The sequence below is a fragment of the Podarcis filfolensis genome (genome assembly GCF_964270895.1).
Source record: "Podarcis filfolensis genome assembly, chromosome: 7".
Taxonomy (NCBI): Eukaryota; Metazoa; Chordata; class Lepidosauria; order Squamata; family Lacertidae; genus Podarcis; species Podarcis filfolensis.
In genome coordinates, this window is record NC_139603.1 from 16,502,786 (window position 1) to 16,519,713 (window position 16,928).

Consider the following 16,928-nt stretch of genomic DNA (forward strand, 5'->3'; position numbering starts at 1 on the left):
GAATTTTAGCCAAAATATGTTTTTTACATGGGGGGGGGCATTTACATAAAAATCCCTGAGTATATATAGACTTGCTTGTTCCCAGCCTTCTCAAATGCATCATATCTTCAGCTTCACAAAACCTGGGGTGGGATCTAAGTGGAATCAGCGGGGAGATTAGAGGAGTAGTTTTCTTGAATATTGTTCACCAAGCACGTAATGTACAGAGTAAAAATGGGTTTGGGGGTAATAGTAAGAAAGGGTCATGCCCTAAATTTACAATCTTCCAATTCTATATCAATCCATGGTTTCCCTCATGGAACTTGAGTCAAAGACACCAAGTTCTTGGCTTGGAATGCAAATGATATGCTCCCAGACCCCCCCCTTGTTGCCATTACTATATAATACTCTGCTGCATAACCAAGCTTTATTTCCCCTATGAATGAATTTACCCAACAATCTCTGTTAAACTTTAAGTCGTTTAGGCATTATAGTTATCAGTAGGACCAGAAATAGAGAAACTTCGGGAGAATTGACATCTGCACAGCTGTAATGCAGCCCAACCAAGGCAGGTTTCAATCCTCCCAGGATTTTCAAGTGGTTCAGGGTGAAGAAAGTTTGGGAACCACTGGTCTAGGAAGTGCACAGTTTATGCAGGGCATAGGTGAGACCTGTTGATCCTTACCAGTTGTTGCTGCTGCTGCTGCTGCTGCTGCTACTGCTGTTGTTTAGTCGTGTCTGACTCCTCGTGACCCCATGTACCTGAGCACGCCATGCACTCCCATCTTCCACTGGCTCCCGCAGTTTGGTCAAGCTCATGTTAGTACCTTCGAGAACACTGTCCAACCATCTCGTCCTCTGTTGTCCCCTTCTCCTTGTGCCCTCAATCTTTCCCAACATCTGGGTCTTTTCCAGGGAGTCTTCTCTTCTCATAAGGTGGCCAAAGTATTGAAGCCTCAGCTTCAGGATCCTTAGCACTGGTTTACGTTAATTGAATGTACACCATTAAAAAAAAACCTCACCCAACATTATCCTGCACCATTAGTAGTGATGGTCATTTTTCAGTGCAACTTGTCTACACTGCTGATTGTTTCATTGAAGGACCACTGAAGCTTTGAAAGAAGCTGAGTATTCCCTAGAATAGGGTTTAAAAACCTCTGGAGCTGAGGTCAGCCTCTATCCAGTGTTTCATAGGGTGAGAGCCGCAGCTCTGTGGCAGCACAATGCTTTGCATGGAAAATATTCCAGATTAAATTTCTGCCATCTCAAGTTAAAAAAGAATATGGAAAATGAGTGAGGTCCCAACTAAAGAATGGAATATGCTTGCAGTTTGTGGACCTAATATATAGAATAAGAGAACAAAAAGAACACAAGTTTAAAGAAGCATGGAAAATGTTTATTGAATATATGGGGGGAAATTGTGTACACTTGAAAACGTTCGCAGCATTAAGATAAATTCAACAGTGTAAATAGGTTTGGATGGATGTAACAATGGAATACTGAATGGTTTACTTTAAGTAAAATTTGCAGGGATTTATGTTATGCGAAATGAACCATGGAAAGACAAGAAGGGAAGTCATGGATATTTAAGGTTGTTTTAAGAATATTCTAAATTGTAAAACAGAAAATTTAATAAAAAAAAAAATATAAAGGAGGAGGAGTAGGAGGAGGTGGAGGAGGGAAAAGGAAAAAAGCTGATTGCTGGCATTTTGGAGAAACTGCTTCCAGTAGATAATGCTAGACTAGAAGGACAAAGAGTCTGCCCTGGTATAAGACAGCTGAACGTTGGTACATGCACACTCCCTCATTTACGGACACTTCACGTTATCATTTTTTTAGCTCAAATCATTGTTCTTGGGTGCAAAATACATGCGACATAGTATCAATTGCAGAACAAACACAACCCACTGTTCTGCTGCTTTGCAGAAAATGTTGAATCCTAAAGAGGTCAGTGGTGGACACAAGGAACAAGGAGGCAGCCGTTCGTATGGTTTATGACAAGCTGTAAAAAAAAAAAAAGTAAAAAAAAAGTGAAGGATGCTAGACAGCCTTGACGTGAAATGGGATGTCTGGATTTAAAATCTGTCATGGAGAAGGTTAAGGCTAATGGGATGTGAAAGCAATGTGTCCCGACAAGTATGTGGATAAGAGGCCTGACCATTTCCTGGATCCTTGTGTTTTGCAAAATGAATTCTGAACACATTGCGCAACGTTCTCTCCTCATGTGCTAAATCCAATAATATGCATGACTCCCCATCCCCACCGTGACACTGTTGAGCTATTAGAGGTCTTTTATCCATCATTTGAAGGACTTCAATACCCTGATCCATCTTTACAACAATCCCTGAGAGGTCAGTCATTGCTGATGTCCTTGTGTTATAGCAGAGCAGCTGGGGCTGAGATAGGTATGGCATGCTCATGGAAACCAAATGAGTTTATTTAACTGGGACCAGATTCTCCTGTACCACAATATTAGATTTCATTAAAGATGCATCACTGGCTGCTGCCAGCAGGGCAAAGAAATGTGGGGAAATTACATATGTTGATCTGACTGGATGTTGGGAGAGCAGACCTTAATATGGGACTACCAGATTTAGTGTCATATTTGGTTCTGGTTTCAGGAACAAACAACAGAAAAGTCAAGATAAAAAAAGCTATCGATAAAAAATGCTTTCCACTTTTGCCTAATGGCTATAGTATCCCCCAAAAATGCATTTGCTATGTTTATACAAGCTTGTGATAAGAGTAGAATTTGACCTCTTTAGAAACACAAAAAGTAAAAAGAAGGATACAAAAAAATCTTAAAATGTAGAAGGTACAAACTAGAACAGAATCTTTTGATTCAAAATCTGCAGATGGCTGAACCCATGAACTCTAATATTGTGATAATAGTCATATATCAACAACGTGTATAAAATCATGAACCCCAAACACTTTTTGGCTTGGATAGCTTCCCTCAATGGTACTATACAGTGGTACCTTGGTCATCAAACGTAATCTGTTCCGGAAGACCATTAGACTTCTGAAACATTTGACAACCAAGGCGCAAAGGGCAGTCTCCAAAGTCAATGGAGAAAACTGAAAAACATGCAGCAGAAGCTGTTTGACTTTTGAGGCATGTTCGAAGCTGGAAGCAATTACTTCCGAGTTTTCAGTGTTTGAAAACTGAAACGTTTGGCTTCCGAGATGCTCAGAAACTGAGGTACCTCTGTACTTGTACAGAAATTCCTTATGCATAGGTTCAAGGTCCCAAAATATTACTCTTGCAGATAACAAGTTGAATAGTAGTAATTGTTGTTACTATTTTCTTCAGTCTTCAATCAATATGCAAATGTGGGATCCAATAACAATATGTGGTTCATGTCATAGTATAGCTTTCATTTATAGCTTTTGTATTTCTGGTGTACAGTAGGGGATATTCTCTTTTCATTCTAGTTTGTTCTGCTTTCAGGGCCAGATTCATGCTGTCCCTGGGCCCAAACTCGTAACAGACAATGGGGGTTCAGGGCCATATCCTCCTCCCCCATCAGAGGTCCTCTGTGGTACATGTGAGGTAACATGTGGCCCAAAGCATGTGCATGTGCATTTGTCAACGGTGGTATTTCATAGTTCCAGTCTCAATACTGGAACAATATCATACTGGGAACTTGTATATACAGTGGTACCTTGGTTTAAGAACAGCTTAGTTTATGAACAACTTGGATTAAGAATGCTGCAAACCTGGAAATAGGTGTTTTGGTTTGTGAACTTTGCCTTGGAAGCAGAACATGTCCCGCTTCCTGTTGAGTGTGTTCCATTTGTAAATTGAATCCCCCACTACTATGGGAAAGCACTTCTTGGTTTAAGAATGCTTTGGTTTAAGAACGGACTTCTGGAACTGATTAAGTTCGTAAACCAAGGTACCACTTGTGGCGTTCGTACGGAGCCCCCGGTCGTCTCATGGACTATTGACCCGTACACCACTAATCCGCTGCCACCAACCAGGTCCTCCCCGGTAAATCACTTAGTCTCAGTCAGGTTCTTAAGTTAACAAAGAAGAGTGTAGTTTATTGCAGACACAAACAAACTTCAACTGCATTCAGAACGTTGTTACTCTTTACCTTCTTAGTCTTATTTTTATCCTGTCTGTAACTCTTCTACCTCCCCTCACTCATGAACCAACTGCACTAACTGTCTCTCTGATTCCAACTGTCTGCCAACTGCTTTCCCAACTGCCTTTTCCCAACCAACCAACTCAAACCAACTCAAGCCAACCAACTCAAACCTTGGGCTAAGCCCTTTTATAAACAGATAGGCTCTGCCTCTGACTTTTCTATTGGTCTACACATTAACTCTTTCTCTCCCCCTGTATAGACATTTTCAAAAGAATGGGCAAATGCCACACCACTGTACTTGACAAGCAGTGGTCTGTAAACCATTTATTTATAGATACATACATATACATACATACCGCCCTGTACCCAGAGGTCTCAGGGCAGCTCACAGAAAAACCATAGAGATGTAACAAAACATGCCTTGCCATTCTGCCCTGCATGTGTTTCATGAAGCTCCATTTCCGTTGCACCTCAGCTCATTTTCCATGAAAAATAACGTGGAATGTTGTTTGTGGAATGAAAGCAACAACCAATCACTGGATTGATTTCTGTTCTGGACATGGGGGGGCGGGATGAGCAAACACTGACAATTTCTGCTCCTGTTTCTGTTTTTGTAACTATTCTCATACATCCCTAGTGGACATAAGGGATCCTTCTAAATTAACACAAATAGCTCTAAAACAAAACAATGCTGAATTAAAAATGTAGATGTGCTTGGGCTTGCATGGTATAAAATGTAACACATGGGCATGCAATTAGAATATCAAAGAATTTATAACTCATATTTAGAAGGAGGGGATGTAGAGAGCCATCTGGGATGTATTTGATGCCGTCTGCATTCAAAAATAAATTATAAAATTCAGGCTTGCATTAAGCAGTTTTTACCAGTTGGATAGGGAAAGGCATTTCATCCTTCAAAACAATAAAGCCTTCTCATTAATATTCATTAAGATAATGAAGCATGGATACCTTGCAATGCTCTAGTTGTCTGCTTGGGTAATTGCATTTGTTCACAAATGATGGGACTTAAAATGAACATAGTAGCTTTCATTACTCTCTTGTATTCCGAGTTTTGATAGGTATATACATCTATAGAAAGACATCTAGAATGCTCTGTGAGTAAGCATTCAGAAATGTTAAGTTGAAGGAGGCTGAGTCAATATTTGATGTTATTACAAAAGCAGGCAGTGTGAGATTAGCCAGCTGGACAAGGGATGCATCATCTGATAAGTCTTGTTTTACCTAAGGCAAACTTAAGCCAACTGTTTTTCAAGTGGATACTTAAAAATCATATCCATTTAATCTCTGGTATTAACTTATCAAAAAGAGACATCGTAACATTTTAGTTAATCTCCCTCAGTGGTTTTTTCAATTGTTCCTGCAGATCAGTTTGCCCCTCTCTTGACTCAATGCTCCATCACATCCACCCCATTTAAAGCACCATCGCAGCACATTGCCACTAAGAATCATGGGAACTGTAGTCTGTGAAGGGTGCTGAGATTTCTAGCTCTGTGAGGTCAGCATCCTTAACAAATCACAGTTCCCAGGATTCTCCTTGACTGTTAAAGAAAACTGCCTGACCTAGTTCTTTTCTTTCTCAAGGGATGGGAAACATTTCTGTGTTCTCTGTAGGATAAGCTTGGTCCAGTGAGGGTTGCAACATTTTTGGAAGTCAGTTGTATATTATAGCTGATTCTATACCATTATAGTTATGGCCATTATCCCATTGAAATGGAGAGGACTTCTGAAAAAGCAATTTGTAACCAAATTCCAGGTTCCTTTTTTGTTGCTAGAAGCAAAAATAATCTGAGAAAATGCAAGATTTCTAAATTAGCAATGCAGAATGGAGTTTGTTTCCTATTGGTTCTTTCCCATGAAACTTGGTCTACAGGTGGTGTGATAAAGAAACAACAACAACACACATTCTCAGTATTAAGAGATTTTGAATCAATGATTTAACTGTCATTGGCTTAATTTGGAATTGGCTCAGTAGCCACGATCTTTCTCTTCAGTTGCTTAGAAATAAGCTCGTCTGTTCAATCCTGGTTCATGATATCGGTGCATGAACACTGACAGTGTCAGTACAGCACATAAGAACGATATAACATTCAAGTTTCAAAAGAACTTTCAGTTTGAAATTGAGGTGTAATATAATCTTCCTGCAAATAACACCCTTCCTTTGTTGTTTTTGCAGCCACCACTGACTCCATAGTCCTTGTGCAGTGGCGTAGCGTGGGTTGTCAGCACCCGGGGCAAGGCAAGTAATTTGCGCCCCCTAACCCGTGGATTTGCGCCCCCTAACCCATGGATTTGCCCTAACCCCAGATGTTGCGCCCGGTGCGGCCGGCCCCCCCTGCACCCCCCACGCTACGCCACTGTCCTTGTGACAGTCATAGCGGCACTCCTGGGTCTTTTGGCAGCTGCCATATCCCCCCCCCCGACATCAAATTGAGGGCAATGCTTATCGCTACTGAGACAAAATAAAAGATGGTTGCCAGCAGTAAGAATAGTGGAAAGCCCCCGTATTTTAGTTCCTTTTCGTGTCCCTTGAAAAAGCCCCCACTGCCTCCTGTTACTTTGCACCCTGTGTAATGGGGTGGTGGCAACGAGATTATGGATTATGGATTATGGATTTCAGCCCAACCTTATCCTCCAAGGAATTACTAGCCATGGTACACAGCCACTTGGAAATTCAACGCTCCATGCATTCCGCCAAAGAAAAAAAGTCCACCCTCTATGAATAAAAGCTTTAGATTTTAGTCCTGATTGCTTACTGAAGCAAAAGCTGCTAGGTTGGGTGGTGTGGTCATATAATTCGCAAGTTAAAAAAAAAAAGTGTGCATGTAGTTTCAAAGTGATTGACATGAGTATCTTCTATAATAAGACGATACTCATGTCAATCACTTTGTTAATAACTTTTGTTCACGTGCCTACAACATACTCTGGTCAGCCTGAACATTGACTGCCCATGCACAGAATGTTGTTTTACAACATCCTACAATGGGAAATGATGCTCAATTCATAATATAGCAGATGAGCAATTGCATTCTAAAAGGTAAAGGACCCCTGACAGTTAAGTGCAGTCACGAATGACTCTGGGGTTGCGGTGCTCATCTCACTTTACTGGCCAAGGGAGCCGATGTTTGTCCACAGACAGTTTTTCCGGGTCATGTGGCCAGCATGACTAAGCTGCTTCTGGCGAAACCAGAGCAGCGCACAGAAATGCTGTTTACCTTCCCGTCAAAGCAGTACCTATTTACCTACTTGCACTTTGACATGCTTTCGGACTGCTAGGTTGGCAGGAGCTGGGGCAGAGCAATGGAAGCTCACCCCATCACAGGGATTCGAACCGCCAGCCTTCTGAGTGGCAAGCCCAAGAAGCTCAGTGGTTTAGACCACAGTGCCACCCACATCCCAATTGAATTCTAAACCAGGTAATAATGAACGTGAGCAACATCTTTAATTATACTGGAGGAACAGGAGAACAGTTCGATCCCAGTGGTGAAGCTAGAAGGGAAATCTTGGCCAACTGGTGAGATCCTAGTGTGTGCTGGGTGCTTGCAATGAATTTGGGAAGAGATTGAACTTTTTGTGGTCCAGCAAAGCACTGTTCCTTTTGCATCTCCCCATGGGGAACTAAACTGTTTCCACTGATTTTTAACTGTTGGATCATTTCAGAACACAAGGCTTCTACAGACAACTGGAGCATTATCCTATCTCACACATAATATTTTGAGGTCACTCAGACAAAAGTGTGACACAAATTTAAAGTCATATGAAATGATTGTGGCAATTTTGGAAAGAAACCTGGAGTGATTTGATGTGCAAACTCCGTACTCACCTTTGCGAAAGCAACTATGGGCACAAAATATTGCAGGCAAAAACATATTTGACAGGGGGGCTTATTTTTTATTATATTGTGAAGCAAATCCAATTCCAAACTATGATTTTTCTTGATTAATACCCTAATGTGTTTACTAGCACCTTGTATTGCTCGCCTGGCATTGTATATCTTATTTGTCCCTTTCTACTGTTTCCACTCTTGCTATGTTTATTGTTCTTTAGTGTACTTAAATTGCTTTTTCCTTCTATAGCTCAGCTGTTATATTTGTTCTGTCACTACAGTAATTGTTTATTTCTTTTTCGGGCTTACTTTTAAATTTTTTAATAAAAAGTTTTAACACATACCAAACATTAGAGAAAGAAGCAAAGTATACAGTTTGCTAGAAGTTTGAGTTACTTATAAAGCTTGAAGAGATTAATACAACCTTTGCATCTAAATGCTGTAATGCTCATGCATTCTTGTAGTTAGTTTTTTATGTGAATAAAAATACCATTCTGATATTTTGAATTTGGTTTAAGACCCTGGCTTATTCTGGAATAATGGTAACCATAGATTCTCAGAGGCCAACTACATATTACATTAAGGAAGTGTTTCCCAAACTTGGGCCTCCAGTCCAAAAATAGCTGGAGACCCAAGTTTGCGAAACCCCAGTGTAGGTGATTGAGACACAGCGCATGAGAGGGGACGTTTAAGCTTTCATTCCCAGCTGTGAACTGGGTACCAAAGGTAAAAAAGTAAAGGTAAAGGACCCATGGATGGTTAAGTCCAGTCAAAGGCGACTATGGGGTTGTGGTGCTCATCTTGCTTCAGGCCGAGGGAGCCAGTGTTTGTCCACAGACAGCTTTCTGGGTCATGTGGCCAGCAGGACTAAACTGCTTCTTGCACAACAGAACACCATGACGGAAACCAGAGCGCACAGGATGGCCATTTACCTTCCTGCCACAGCAGTACCTATTTATCTACTTGCACTGGCGTGCTTTCAAGCTGCTAGGTTGGCTACCAAGTGTTCCATCCGCATGCAACATTTAGAAAGAACAACAATAGCTACAACCTGCCTGCAATTAGTGTCGTTTGGAGTTTTAACACTCCTGCTAATTGTTATGCAGGGGAGTGATTCTCACCCAGATCACAGCCGGGGAGAGAAGTCTTAAACCACCCCCTCCCCATGTACTGGCCCAGCATCTGGTATTAATTAAAACAAAACTACATCATAATTGCTCGTCATGTTGTTAATGCAATCCCAATTCTAATTGGGATGTCCTGGGAAACTATAGTTAACTGACAAATTTCAGAATTAATCAAGGTTCACTGAGAAGGGGCAGGAAAAGGGGCACACAGACTCACCAAGTGGATATTTCAATTTATTAAGCCAAGATAAACATGTCTAAAAAAACACCACAAAACATTTAACCAAGGACATGTTGGACACAGTTAGGATAACAATTTATTTTTATTTATTTATGGGGGGAAATAACACATAATAGCTGATTCTGTCCTCAGTTATGCATAGCCTCAATTCTGTTGACACCAACGGGAATTGAGTAAAAAATTTCAGGTTCTCATTGGCCTAGCCAGTCCTCCTCCTTGCCCTTTATAGAAGTTATTTTTGTTTCTGTATGTGCATAACTTGCATCTAATGGAGAGGGATTGGCTAGGAAGGAATATGGGAGGCACTTGCACATCTGCCTTTTGTCAGGGGGCAAAAAGAGGTTTCTGTTGAGTCCTGTGGGAATTTCCTGCATATGGAAACAGCAGTGGAAGTGGATTCAGTATGTACAATTACATAAATAAGTCTAAAGAGAAAGTTGTATTTCTATATCGTTATAAGAAAAATACTGCTCCTTTTGCCTTATGGCAGGCATCTTCAAACTCGACCCTCCAGGTTTTTTGGGGACTACAACTCCCATCATCCCTAGCTAACAGGACCAGTGGTCAGGGATGATGGGAATTGTAGTCCCAAAACACCTGGAGGGCTGAGTTTGGGGATGCCTGCTTTACGGGGTATCTCAGAGCCTGTACAGAATCCTTAAGTAGATTCTCTATTGGTAGGAGAAAATAACAGAGGCCAACCAAAGAATATTGAAAAACAAGGCAGCTAGTAAGCCTGATCTTTATTAACTTTTGCAACAGGAGGCAGGCGGCATACAGAAAGCAGGAGGAACCCAGAACAATGGAGTGCAAGCTCTTATATAGAAATTTGAAGTTGCCTTCCCTGTAGTTCAAGACCCCCCCCCCAAAACATCATACATACATCACTGAAGGGGAGGTCTACAGCAGAAAACCTGTCTGTCAGGATACCTAATAATGGTCACTGATTGCTTTTACCTCAGCATCCTGGCCATTCCTTTGAGATGGTAAATAGTTTCATTCCTGAATCTCTTACATATATTGATAGTTTGCTCAGCTTAGCAGATACTTGCCAGACTGTATTTGCAAAGGGAAGTGTAAGCCCCTGCAGTCCGAAGACAGCTAGAAAGCTTTTCCCATTTCCTTCCTCCTTGCAAGGAAATATTTGAGGTCAATTTGGGAGAGTCAAAATGGCTTCAGGATTGCTCTCCTGTATTGTTTCAGATCGTATACAGTGGTACCGCAGATTACATACGCTTCAGGTTACATACGCTTCAGGTTACAGGTTCCGCTAACCCAGAAATAGTGCTTCAGGTTAAGAACTTTGCTTCAGGATGAGAACAGAAATCGTGCTCCAGCGGCGCGGCGGCAGCAGGAGGCCCCATTAGCTAAAGTGGTGGTTCAGGTTAAGAACAGTTTCAGGTTAAGTACGGACCTCCGGAATGAATTAAGTACTTAACCTGAGGTACCACTGCACTTATGCATGTGTTTTGCCTTGTCCATTTATGAACATATGAATTATAGATATGAGACCTTAGAATTCCTATAACATTTATTATCCACCCTTTTGTTCCAGTAAGTAACATGAACTTTGTTCCAAAGCAACCATTTCTATGATAGCCCTCAAATATTCCAGATTGGGGAAAGTTTTTTAGAAATGTGTCCCTTCTATCTTGTAAAGGGTGATCATTTTTGTAACTCTTCCTCTTTCTGGAATTGTTTGTTCTCTTAAGTGGTTGTTAATGAGTAACTGATAGAGAAACCTTGTAGCAGGCTTCTGGAATTCAGCCTTTAAAAGAGGGTATGAAAGGCAGTGAGAGATTTTACTTTCTTGGGCTCCATGATCACTGCAGATGGTGACAGCAGCCACGAAATTAAAAGAAGCCTGCTTCTTGGGAGAAAAACAATGACAAACCTAGACAGCATCTTAAAAAGCAGAGACATCACCTTGCCAACAAAGGTCCGTATAGTTAAAGCTATAGTTTTCCCAGTAGTGATGTATGGAAGTGAGAGCTGGACCATAAAGAAGGCTGATCGCCGAAGAATTGATGCTTTTGAATTATGGTGCTGGAGGAGACTCTTGATAGTCCCATGGACTGCAAGAAGATCAAACCTCTCCATTCTGAAGGAAATCAGCCCTGAGTGCTCACTGGAAGGACAGATCTTGAAGCTGAGGTTCCAATATTTTGGCCACCTCATGAAAAGAGAAGACTTCCCAGAAAAGACCCTGACGTTGGGAAACATGGAGGGCACAAGGAGAAGGGGACGACAGAGGACGAGATGGTTGGACAGTGTTCTTGAAGCTACCAGCATGAGTTTGACCAAACTGCGGAAGGCAGTGGAAGACAGGAGTGCCTGGCATGCTCTGATCCATGGGGTCACGAAGAGTCGGACATGACTAAACGACTAAACAACAACAACAACAACATCTGTCAACATTTTAGTGTACATTTTTCTAATATGCACATTTGTGTATGCTATTTGCCTAATACACACATTTTTTTAATGCAAAGCAATTCCTCCTAATGTAATGCAGCTTGTGTGTTATTTTCGCCAGTGTATGTATTTTTGTGCATACTTTCCCCTAATATATGCATTTTTATGCATGGTACCTGGGCCGAGAATTGAATTGCAAAATTTGTATGTCTATGTTCTGGTTCGCATATCACTTTGCAAAGTGCAAACTTGGTACGTTCACCTTTAAGGGCAAACATAGTTGAATCTCTCTCCCATCCCTCGCACAGAACTTGAGCTTTGCGCACAAAGGACTCCCAATTCAATCCCTAGCTTCTCTTGTGAAATGAGGTCCAGGTAGCAGGTGATATGAAATATCTCTACCTGAGTTCTTGAAGAGATGTTGCCAAGAGAGTAAACAATGCTAGCCTAGATGGAAAGTCTGACCTGATATGAGACAGTTTCCTATGTTTGCTGTTCCTTTCTTAGGTTATATCTGGGTGATAATAATCATTTAATAATAATTTATTATTTATACCTCGCTCATCTGGCTGGGTTTCCTAGATGCAGATGCTGGGTCTTTGCTTTGTCATCCTTCAGAGCAACACGTGAAAACCTGCTGTGGGGTGACATCTGACCCCTTGAGCTTTTGGAGAGGTAGGGTAAAATGTTTTAATTAAGTATATTGGATTACATTAATGAATAGCAGAGGGCAGCTCCCTATTTTCAAATCTTGACTTTGATGGAATGCAGATGTAGCTGTCACAAATCGTTCGTCTGATGGGAAAAGCCAAACACTTCCTATAATGATGGCTTATTAAAGCCTACAGATATTCAGATCGCCAGGTTTGGAAAATGAACATTGCAGACTTGATAATTGGAGGATGCTATGTTGTTACAAAGCGTCTTTTCCAAGCTTAGTGGCTGCTCCAATGCAAATTATCTGTGAAGTCCGGAGCAGGGAGATAAATTGTCCCAGCTACTCCTGACACTGCCAGTCTATTAGTATTTGTAAGCACAGCCACTCATTTGAGAGTATAATTGGAAAGAAAATGATGACAAATTAGTTTGAATTGGACTGTACATAATGATTAAACAATGCCTTGCTTATATTTGGAACTTAAAATTAAGGGGGTTTAAAGATTATTTATTTATTTTGCATGTTCAAATGAAAAGCCAGATGAATAAGGATTGGTCATTATAAATCTTTCTGGAAAGCAGAACAGATGGGAGAAGGAGTTAAATTATGCTGAGCCAGAAAAGGGCAATAATGGATAAAGCAGAAATTAACTATCCAAACCCCTTTCCCCCTTCATAAATCTTATCCAAGATTTGTTTCAGTTTGTCCTGGTGAAGATCGAAGTTTGGTTTGCAAATGGAAATAAGTTAGCAAACATGAATGTTCTGCAGCATCAGCAGAAGGGCGTGGTCAGTTTTCTGTTTTGAGCTCGTCTCGAATTGTTAGAGAATATTTGGGCATTGTTGAAGAAAGCAATAGGCTTGGCATCTACATTTTCCACTGCTCCTTAGTCGACCGCTTTCTTCACCAATATGACTTTAAAATGGACTTCCATTCAATATTAAGTGAGTCGAAAGAAGAGAATTTATGAGAAAAGTTTAAAAAATGTGAAAACGACAACACCTGCCCAAAGAATAATCTGGAAAATGCCCCTTTCATGTTACCACCCACAAATAGCTTGGACAATTTTGACAGAGTTTCCTCCCCCCATATCCCTAGTTTATATATGTAAACAGTTAAAGACCAGAAAAGAAAAAGTGAAAACTTCCCTATTGACTCTCCATCTTCTCAAAATGAAATGATTTCTAGAGCTCACACATTCAGCTGCAAGACACCAAATGATCAAGCAATGAAAAATCAAGTAGTGTGAGTATGTGTATGTGAAGCAAGCTGATGTCACTGGTTACAGAGAGAGAAATGGGTGGGATAGCTTAATCCACCCTAGGGCCAAAGCTCTAGCCAAGGCAGGCATCCCTAAACTCGGCCCTTTGGGGACTACAGTTCCCATCATCCCTGACCACTGGTCATGTTAGCTAGGGGTGATGGGAGTTGTAGTCCCAAAACATCTGGAGGACCGAGTTTGGGGGTGCCTGAGCCAGGGAGTGGCTGATCAGTGATATGGCTTCCTGGCATCAGTGAGGATGCAGTACATGTAGGTGCTATCTTCTTTTCTCAGATGAGGTCCCAACAGCTCATGTCACCACCACAGGGCATTCATTATTTGGATGATTGGATGTTAATATTTGTTGATATATTTAGTGTGAGCAGGGTGACTGCTTATCACCCTGAGGCACTCTTGGCTGAAGGGCATTTCTCCAACAACCTTGGCGGATTTGGGAGTTGGTTTCGTGCTCCTCGGAGTCCACCTCTCCCAGGGCTCACTCCCTTTGTGGAGCCTACGGTCATTAAAAGGCCAAGCCTTGTGCCTGGACACAGGTACTTCTTCTATGGTTTCCCACCTGCTATTTTTCTATCACTATTTGACCAGTGAAGTCAGTTGGAAAGCATTGTGTTCCTTGGGCTCAGTTGGCTACTCCTGCTAAAGCAATGCATCTGAGCAATTTTAAAGGAAACTGCTTAAAAAGAATTAAGACAAGCAACATTTATCACAGGACACATTCCTAGGGTACCCTTGAATTTTACCTAATGGGAAGCTCAAGACAAATGTGGAAGTTCCTGTTCTTTGAAAACTTTGAGGCAGGCTAAAGGAGTTTTGACGAGACAAGCAAAATCTCTACTTAGGAGCAACCAACCTATTCACTCCATGACCAGCCATTTGAATTTTATATTTATTTTGCAGAATCCCAAAGCCTTAAGTTTAATTTCAGATAAGAATTTCCACTCTTTCGAGGGAAAATTTTTGTCATGTAATTCAACACTTTTACAAGATACAGTCAAAGTATGCAGACACGGCTGAAGCGGCTGTTGAGTACAAGATCGTAAATGCAATCTGGAATTAAACAGAACATATTGGACTTGTGTACTCTTATTCAGAAATCACCCACCGGACCATGTGTGTGCTATGCACCAACAGCGTGGGCGGTCGAGAGGCAATCTGAAACACATTATTTGGCAACCTCTTGGTATTAGAGAATTGTGCTCAAGTGCCATAAACATTATAGGATCTGAGCCAGAACTATATTTGCTACATGATGTTTCAGCAGTACATGGAATTAAAATGTCTGTCAGGGAACAGATTGCAACAGAGCCTTGTTATTGCTAAGAAATTGATCTTTAGAAAGCTTAGGAAAACAATCTTTTTGTGATCTAGTTTTTACTGACTGGTGCACTGTCGGGAAAGAAATTGTGTCAGACATTTTGTTTATATAAGCTTCATGACAACGTTGATGAATTGTGTGGTGTGGGTAAAATCATGTTGGACATATACTTGGTTTAATTCTCTGCTCAGACATGATATTTACCAGGTGTTGTTGGGCAGCGCATTACTCCCTAACCCATCCACCTTTGCAAGTCTGTTCTGAGGAGAAAATGGGACAATCTTTAAGAATGCTACTGCAACTTCCTTAGAGGAGGGACATGACATTATGATGTCCTTGGAGGAAAGGTGGTATCCAGTTAGTAATTAAAATAATGTTCTCTTAAATACCGGTAAATGAAACCCAAAGGTGCTTTACAGTACCTATAGTTGCCAAGAATGAAATGCTGATTGAAACTTGTGAAGATGCTAGCACTGAAGACATATTAGATTTATATTCTTATATATTTTATATGAAAGAAAATTGTAAACATTTGAAAACATTTGGAGGTTTGAATTGAAATGCTTTGTAATGTGAAAATAAGGAACTGATTTACATATAAGAAGGTGGTTTTTTTTTTATTTAAAGAAGATATAAGGTAAAAAAGTGACTATAGAAATGCAAGAATTTATTAAAATATGTTTGGAAGTCAGAAAGAGGGAGGGAAGGAAGTCGATGCTCTGCCTGAGCAATGCTTTATGTTATAGATTTGTGTAATGAAATGTAATTAAATATGGAAAACTCAATGAAAATCATTTTTTTAAAAAAGATGTATATTCTTATCTATAGCCTCTTTCATGCATTACTAATCTGAAGAGTTTCCACATACATACATAATAGGAATGTGGCTGTAACGGAGTCTCTGGGCCTTCAGTGTCCATGTGTTTGCATGGAAGCCAGTTCCTGAGCAGGTGCATAGGTGCTGCACATTTGGACCACTGATTGTGTGACAGCCTTGATCACAGTTGTCACAGTCTGCACCTTTTGTATTTCCTTTCCTTCTGACATTGTTTCTTACCCTCCTCCTCAACCATGTGCCTCCACACTTGCTAAAGACAATAGTTCATCCATCTGATGAAGTGGGATCTAGTTGATGAACGCTTATGCCAAAATACATTGATGAGACTCAAAGGAGTCATGATAACCTTGGTTGTTTTTGATGCAGCAAACAGCTATTCCTCTGGACATCATTCCTTCCTGTTACTTTTCCTCAGCACAGTTATTAAACCATGTTTGTTCACCTGCTCACAAACTGCATGATGAGCACTTGTCTTCCTTATTTCTTTCTTCATCCCCCCCCCAACCCATTGACAATTAGCAAATAACGAAGGGGCCTCTAAAGCAGACAACCTATGGATGTAAGATCAGCCATAAGATGGTTCAGATGTGATATCCAATAGTTTGCTCATATAAATAATGGTGTGTTCATGGTGTGATGTGGCAGTATAATAGACAAAATAAGAATAATCTGGTTTGCCCCTGTTGTTGCACTAGATGGTCAAAAAAGAAGGTAAAGGAGCCCTGGATGGTTAAGTCCAGTCAAAGGCGACTATGGGGTTGTGGCACTCATCTCACTTTCAGGCTGAGGGAGCTAGCATTTGTTCACAGATAGCTTTCCGGGTCCTATGGCCAACATGACTGAACCGCTTCTGGCACAATGGAACACTGTGACAGAAGCCAGATCGCACAGAAACGCTGTTTAGCTTTCTGCCACAGTGGTACCTATTTATCTACTTGCCCTGGCATGCTTTCGAACTGCTAGGTTGGCAGGAGCTGGGACAAAGCAACGGGAGCTCACTCCATTGCGGGGATTTGAACCGCTGACCTTCTGATCGGCAAGCCCAAGGGGCTCAGTGGTTTAGACCACAGCACCACCCTTGCACTAGATGGACTATTCTCTGATCCAGTGAAGCTCTTCTTATGTTCTTAGAAAT